The sequence below is a fragment of the Pipistrellus hanaki genome (genome assembly GCF_964339955.1).
Source record: "Pipistrellus hanaki genome assembly, chromosome: X".
Classification (NCBI taxonomy): Eukaryota; Metazoa; Chordata; class Mammalia; order Chiroptera; family Vespertilionidae; genus Pipistrellus; species Pipistrellus hanaki.
In genome coordinates, this window is record NC_140524.1 from 23,370,051 (window position 1) to 23,378,358 (window position 8,308).

The following is an 8,308-nucleotide window of genomic DNA, read 5'->3' on the forward strand; positions in this document are numbered from 1 at the left end:
GTTGATGTTTCTCATCAATATTTCTAACTACCCCTCTCCCTTCCTCTCTGTAAAAAAATCAATAAAATATATTTTAAAAAAAACTATTCTAAAGTAGCATTTTATAAGTGATTCCAGTACAAAAATAGATGCACTGGATAAAAGAAGTTTAAGGGATTAGCCAAAGAACGTATTTGCATAACTCATAGACACAACAGTGTGGTATTGTCCAGAAGGAAGAGGGAGTGAAGGTGGAGATGGGCAAAAAGGTGATAATGAGGATATCTGTAATAGTGTAAGCAATAATCTACACTAATAAAAGAGAAACATGCAAATCATATCACTCCACTATGCCCAACAGCCAATCAGAGTGAGTATTCAAATTGAACCGAAAACATGGTGGCAGACCCACCCTACAGTCGCTCCCAGCCTGTGGGAGTCAGAGAAGTCAGGCACCAGCCCTTGGGGCTGGCTACAGCCACAGAGACCAAGAAGCTGCCTTCCCCATGATCCCAGGCCTCAGCCAGCCAGAGAAGCCACCCACCCCATGTCCTGGGGAGACAAGAAACCGGGTGCCAGTGCCTGAGGCTGGCTGCAGCCTGGGAGATGAAGAAACCACCTGCCCTGTGATCCCAGGCTGCAGCCAGCCAGAGAAATTGCCCCCACTGCATCTGAGGGAAGATGGAGAAGCTGCCCGCCTGTGGTCCAGGAGCCAGCACCTACAGCTGGCTACAGCCTGGTAGATGGAGAAGCCACCCACCCCGCAGTCCCAGGTACCAGCACCTGCGGCTGGCTGTGGCCTGGGAGATGGAGAAGCCACCCACACTGCAGTCCCAGGCACCAGCACTTATGGCTGCAGCCCAGGCAAAGCCACCTGCCCACCATCCCCTGAGTCCGCAGGCAGCCTGGACACTTATCACCAGAGGGAGGAAAGCCCGGATCCCGAGTGCCTATGGTTGGCTGGAGGAGGGAATCCTGGGTCCCAGGTGCAGGGCTGAGGCAGAGGTGGTTAGGGGCAATCAAGCTAGCAGGGGAACAGTTAGAGACTACCAGGCTAGCAGGCAGAAGGGGCAATCAAGCCAGCAGGGGAACAGTTAGAGACTACCAGGCTAGCAGGCAGAAGAAGTTAGGAGCAATGAGGCAGGCTGGGGAGCGGTCAGGAGCCAGCAGTTCTGGGTTGTGAGAGAGATGTTCGACTGCCGATTATCCCATGAGTCCCAGATTGGAGAGGGTGCAGACCAGGCTGAGGAACACCCTCCCCACCACCCCGCATGCACGAATTTCGTGCACCAGGCCTCTAGTCCTAATATATAAAAACCTTGGGTCGAAACGAACAGTAATGACTGGAGGCTGACCAACCAAAGTCAGTGCTGGCTGCGGCCCCCAAGCAAGCAGTAAGGGGCAATTAGGCAGGCAGACAAGCAGTGAGGGGAGATCGGGTAGGCAGACAGCTCCTCAAAGGGCTGGCCCACCCCAAGCAAGTGGTTAGGGGCAATCAGGTAGGCAGGCAGAGTAATTAGGGGTTATCAGGTAGGCAGACCAGAAGTTAGGGGTGATCAGGTAGGCAGACCAGTGGTTAGGGGTGATCAGGTAGGCAGACCAGCAGTTAGGGGTGCTCAGGTAGGTAGACCAGAGGTTAGGGGTAATCAGGTAGGAAAATGGCCTCGCTCAGGGCTGACTCTACCCCCCAACAAAGTAAGAGGGAGGCCCAGGCCAGACAAGCCATTGCACCCCAGCCTGTCACCTGCAGAGGGAGGCCACCAGTGGCAGGGGAGCGGGGGAGGCAGCACTGCACAGATGGCAAGCAGTGGCAGTGGCAGGGGTTGGGCCAGCTGCTTGCAGCCCAGGGAAGGAAAGCCCCAATAGGCCCTGATCTCAGGCCAGGCATAGGGACCCTACCCAAGGGGTCCCAGATTGTGAGAGGGTGCAGGTTGGGCTGAGGGACCTCCAACCCCCGAGTGCACAAATTTTCATGCACTGGGCCTCTAGTAATAGTAATAATAATAATAATAATAATAATAATAAAATAGATACTTATTGCTGAGATTTCTATTCTGTTCTATGGATCTAAGTATATATGTAAGTATTTAGATGATTATTAAGGTATCATTTCAAATTGGTAAAGAAAAGATAGATTAGTCAATAAAAATTGCTGGAATAATTGATTAACTATTTTGAACAAACCTAAAACAATACAATAACTAAACTCAGCTCACACATAAATAAATTTCAGATGGATGGAGGATTGAATATAAAAAAATGAAACTGCACATTATATTATTCTCTACACTTTCCTCTATATTTAAACTTTTTGTAACAAACAATTAAAACAAGAATTAAACTATAAAATGCCAAAAGGAAAAGAAGGTGAATATATGATTGGGAAAAGCTGTTATAAGCATAACATTGATGACAGAAACCACTAAAACAAAGAGATGAAATTGAACACATAAAAACTTCACATTAAAAACCATTTAAAATTAAAAAACGAAAGGCAAACTAAAAAAAATCATTGTATTTAGTGTAGTGTATAGGAACAGTAAGTTTCCTTCCTTCCTTCCTTCCTTCCTTTCTTCCTTTCTTCCTTCCTTCCTTCCTTCTTTCCTTTTTTCCTTCTTTCCTTCCTTCCTTCCTTCCTTCCTGCCTGCCTGCCTGCCTTCTAAAAATGTTCATTGAGCATCTATTATCTGCCAGGCACCCTTTTAGTGCTAGGGAGTCAGTAGAAATAAAAGTCCCTGCTCTCAATGATCTTACACTCTAGTAAGGAGAAATATAATAAACAAAATAAATATTTGGTATGTTAGATGATAAGTGCTGTGTCAAAAATAAAACAAGTGCATTTGTTTGCTAGGGCTGCTGTAACAAACTGGGTGGCTTAAAACAACAGAATTTTATTCACTTCGTTTTGGAGGGGAGGAGTACAAAATCAAGGTTTTGACAGGCCCCTCTGAAGTCTTTAGGGGATGATCCTTCCTTCTCTTTAGAGCATCTGGTGGTTGCTAGCAATCCTTGGCATTCCCTGGTTTGTAAATGCATCACTCCAGTCTCTGCCTTCATAATTACACAATACTCTTCCTGTGTGTTTCTTTGTGTCTGTCTCTTCTCTGATAAGCACACCAATCATTGGGTTTAGGGCCTAGCCTAACCCAGTGTGATCTCATCTGAATATGATAACATCTGCAAAGATACTATCATATATAATAAAAGCCGAATATGCAAATTGTCCCCTCAGGTGGTTGTTCAACTGGAAGTTTGACCGGGAGACCAGGAGTTCGACTGCTCACTATGATGTGTGCTGACCACCAGGGGGCAGTGTGGAACATGGCAGGCATTGGCCATGCGGCGCTGGTAGCGGGTGGCAATGGGCCCTGATGAGAGCGAAACTGTGGTGGGATGGTGGAGCAGGTAAGTGGGTGGTACCAGGCCAAGGTAGGTTTGAGCAGGGGCCCAATTGCCCTGCTGATGGCCCTGCAGATGGTGGCCAGCAATGGCAACAGGGAACAGGCCTCCTGCCTGGCTCCCTGGCACTGAGGGAGCCGGGCAGGGGGCCGGCCCCATTCAATTGCCCTGCAGGTGAGATGGTGGAGCAGGTGAGGGGCAGCACCAGGCCAAGGCAGGGTTTCAGGCGGGGCTGCTAGGCTGAGAGGCTGGGGGCGTGAGCTGGAGCCCAATCTCCACAGGCCACCCTGAGGGACCACACCCATGCACGAATTCATGCACCGGGCCTATAGTCTATATATATATATATATATATATATATATATATATATATATATATATATATGCCTAAGCAACCATTTGACTGTTCGATCATTCAACCAGTAGCTATGATGTACATTGATGACCAGGGAGCAGATGCTCAATGCTCAGGCATGGAAACATGGAACAGATTGATGAATATCAGAGGGAAGGGGTGAAGGCTGGGTTGGGAAGAGATTAACCAAAGATTTTATATGCACACTAGAGGCTTGGTGAAATTATTTGTGCACTGGTGGGGTCTCTTGGCCTGGCCAGTGGGGATCAGGCCAAAACCCACAGTCCAATATCCCCCAAGGGATCCCAGATTGTAAGAGGGTGCAGGTCAGGTCAAGGGACCCAATGGGTGCATGAATCTGTGCATCAGGCTTCTAGTTTTAAAATAAAGACATTTACAGATATATGGGTTAGGACTTGAACATAGCTTTTGAAGAAACACAATTTTACCCAGTATAGCAAGCTAGGGAAATAGCGCTGCATTGGTTGCTATATTAAAATACAATGATTAGGGGAGTTCTCATTATTGAGTTGACAATTTAATAAGGAGGAAGAAGTCAAGAGGCAATGAGCTATGTGGATATCAAAAGAAGAGCACAGTAATTATTCTTTAAAAAATTATTTATTGAGTAAAATATTGCATATGTCTCCTTTTCCCCCCATTGATCTCTCCCTGGCCACCCCCACTCCCCAGTCTCGCAGCCCAGCAGCCCCGCCTGAAATCCTGCTTTGGTCTCACAAATGAGTGAGATCATATGATATTTATTTCTCCAATTTAGCATGATGCTCTCCAGGTCCATCCATGCTGTTGCAAATGGTAAGAGTTCCTTCTTTTTTAATGCAGCATAATATCCCATTGTGTAGATGTAAAACAGTTTTCTAATCCACTCATCTGCTGATGGGAAGTTAGGCTATTTCTAAATCTTAGCTATTTTAAATTATGCTGCTATGAACATATGGATGCATAAATCCTTTCTGATTGGTGTTTCTGATTTCTTGGGATATATTCCTAGAAGTGGGATTATTGGTCAAATGGGAAGTCCATTTTTAATTTTTTCAAGGAAACTCCATACTATTTTCCACAATGGCTGCACCAGTCTGCATTCCTTCTAGCAGTGCATGAGGGTTCCTTTTTTCTCCGCATCTTCTCCAGCTCTTGTTGTTTGTTGATTTGTTGATGACAGCCATTCTGACATGTGTGGGACCATACCTCATTGTCGTTTTGATTTGCAATTCTTGGATAATTAGTGACTTTGAGCATGTTTTCATATGTCTCTTGGTCTTTTCTCTGTCTTCTTTCAAAAAGTATCTATTTAGGTCCATTGCCCATTTTTTGATTGGATTGTTTATCTTCCTTTTGTTAAGATGTATGAGTTCCCAGTAAATTTTGGAGATTAGTAGTAAAACATTATCAGAGATAACAATGGCAAATATGTTCTCCCATGCAGTGGATTTCTTGTTTTGTTGATGGTTTATTTTTCTGTGCAGAAGCTTTTTATTTTGATGTAGTCCCATTTGTTTATTTTCTCTATAGTTTCCATTGCCATAGGAGTCGTATCAGTAAAGATATTGCTACATTTTTCTAAGATTTTTATGGTTTCCCATCGTATGGTTAAGTCCTTTTTTATGGTTTCTGATTGTATGTTTAAGCCATTTTGAGTTTGTTTTGTGTATGGTGCAAGTTGGTGAACCAATTTCATTTTTCTGCATGTATCTGACCAAATTTCCCAGCACCATTTATTGAAGAGCCTGTCTTGACTTCATTGTATGCTCTTGCCTCCTTTGTCAAATATTAATTGAACATAATGGCTTGGGTTGATTTCTGGGTTCTCTGTTCTGTTCCATTGGTCTATATATCTATTCTTGTGACAATACCAAGCAGTTTTGAGAATATGGCTTTGTTATACAGATTGATATCTGGTATTGTGATCCGTCCAACTTTGCTCTTCTTAGGCCTGCTGCAACTTTTATGGGTCTTTTATTTTTCATTCCAGATGAATTTTTGGAGAGTATGTTCTAGGTCTGTGAAATATTCTGTTGGTATCTTAATGGGGATAGCATTGAATCTATAAATTGCTTTGGATAGTATGGACATTTTAATGATGTTGATTCTACCAATCTATGAACACGATATGCTCTTTCCTCTCTTTATATCTTCCTCTATCTCTTTTTTCAAAGTCCTGTAGTTTTCCAAGAATAGGTCTTTTACCTTCTTAGTTAAGTTTGTTCCTAGGTATTTTAATTTTTTTCAGTGCAATGGGATTTTTTAAAGTTTCTCTTTCTGTGAGTTTATTATTGGTATATAAAAAGTAGGCCCTGAGCATTATGTTTTAAGATTTTTAAATTCAATGATGTTTCTATCTCTCCCTCTCTCTTCCTCTCTGAAATCAATAAAAATATATTTTAAAAAAAGGACAGTCCTATTTAAACATATGTTGGATAGTTTCTCAACTGACTTGTCAAAAGCAGTAATAACTACTATCCATAATATTTTTTTAAAGTATATTAACTTTGATTTCAGTATAGTCACTTGACAAAGATTTAAGCACCTCTAATTTGCTTAAATTGCTTTGGCCACCAAACCAGGGATATTACTCTATTTCTAGGAGCTGTTCAAAAGCATTGGTTTGGGAAACAGCTGTTATATCCATTGCTTCTAATTTCCTTTGAACATACCATGGTTTTCTGTATTGAATAATTTGAAAATAACCAGCTTAATGACTAAGTATGCTATTTTAATCTTGAAAGAGCTGTTACATTTTAAGATGAGGACTGACTATATTAAATATGATTGGAAATGCTTATACCTGTTTGAAAGTAAAACATATCTTCAGTAAGTTTTCTGAAGATGAAAAGTTTATAATACCCCCTGGGTTTTCAGTGCAGATTTTTGTTATACCACAGTTGATTCAGATGAAATTCCAGTTAGAAATTTATAATCCTTAATATTAATAATTGAAAGCAGTAATTGAATAAATAGCAGTTTTCAACATGAAAAATCTTAAATCAGAAACCAAGAACATTATTTTTATTTTATCAAGTTCAGCAACTCTCACTTCCTTTCTTCTTTGCTCAGCAGTGTGATCCTCTCCACATTTCAGACTATTTCTGAAACACGGTTTAAACTTTTACTTGTAGATATATTATTAACAATAAGTACTTTTAAAAAGTTTGACTACTTTAGTGCTGTATGTGTGTGTGTTTAGCACTGTGTTTTTAAAGTTTGGTCAGATGAGGTTCCACCAAATTACCTTAAGGACTGGTCTATCATATGATAATCTATCTTAGCTCTTAGTATAGTGAATGTCAATCACATTATTCTTGACAAAAATCAGCATCATTTTTTCCAATAATCCGTGTGTGTGTGTGTGTGTGTGTGTGTGTGTGTGTGTGTGTGTCTTGTGCTGGGGTAACTAGTAAGGGTTTTAGTTCTGCTGAATTGATTTTTTAATCTTTGCCTTAGGCAACTACTGATCTAAGTAGGAAAATAGTGGCAAAGGAGTCCATAGCCTTGAATTCTGGTATGAGCTTGTTAGCATCTTTGCTATGTGACCTTGGGTGTAAAAATTAACCTCTGCTAGACCCTCACCTGTAAGTGGAGAGAAACACAGCATACTTTCCCTATCAAAGAATTTCTCCCCCTGTTCCACCTGAAGGAGAAATCAAGGTCCCAGGTCCTTGAGCACTACAAGGATCCAGTAATGGGTATATTCCATAACTTTTTCCTGAAGGTTAAGTCAGTGATAGGGAAATCTAGCTGGCACCAATTTGGAAAATTATAGAATATTATTTTACTGCTTTGCTAGCTGATTATTTTAGGGAAAAGCTTATTCAGATTTCCTGATAGGGAAACCTTGAACAGTAGGCATATAGGTTCAATTCTAAAGTGTAAGCACATATTATTTTTGCTAATTTTAGGGTGATTTGACTTGTCCACTACATTCCTGATTTTTTTTTAACTGATTAAGTAGATAAATAGCTACCAAGGCAGATTGTGTGACCTTAATAAATTTTCAGGATAGAGAACATTGACTGCTTGAGCTAGAAGAAGAAAGGAATGAGCATTTACTATGTGCTGGATGTTTTGCACATATCATCCTACTGGATCATCACAAGGATCCTGAGAGGTAGGAGTTATGCCTAGTAAGGCTCAGAGTAGTTATATATTGTAATTTTTAAACTTACTATAATTTGGCCAAGGTCACAAATTTAGTAAAATACTAAATTGGTTTAAATACTACTTCTTTAGAGAAACCTTATTTGAATACTTTCTGGAAAGTAAGTTTTCCCCTCCCCCATCCTCTCACACCATTTCTATCATAGTGTTTATCCCAGTTTATAGTTATTAATTTGTTTTTTTGTCTTTTGCCTGTTTCCCAACTAGAATGTAAGTTTCATGACGGCGGGGACTACTCCATTATCAGGCTTGTTCAACACTGTGTCTCTAGTGTCCAAGTCAATGACTGGCACCTAATGGATAATCCATAATATTCCTTTAGTGAATGAATGAATGAATGAATGAATGAACGAATGAATAAAAGCTTATCTTACACAAACTATTTTTTCTTTCCATTAC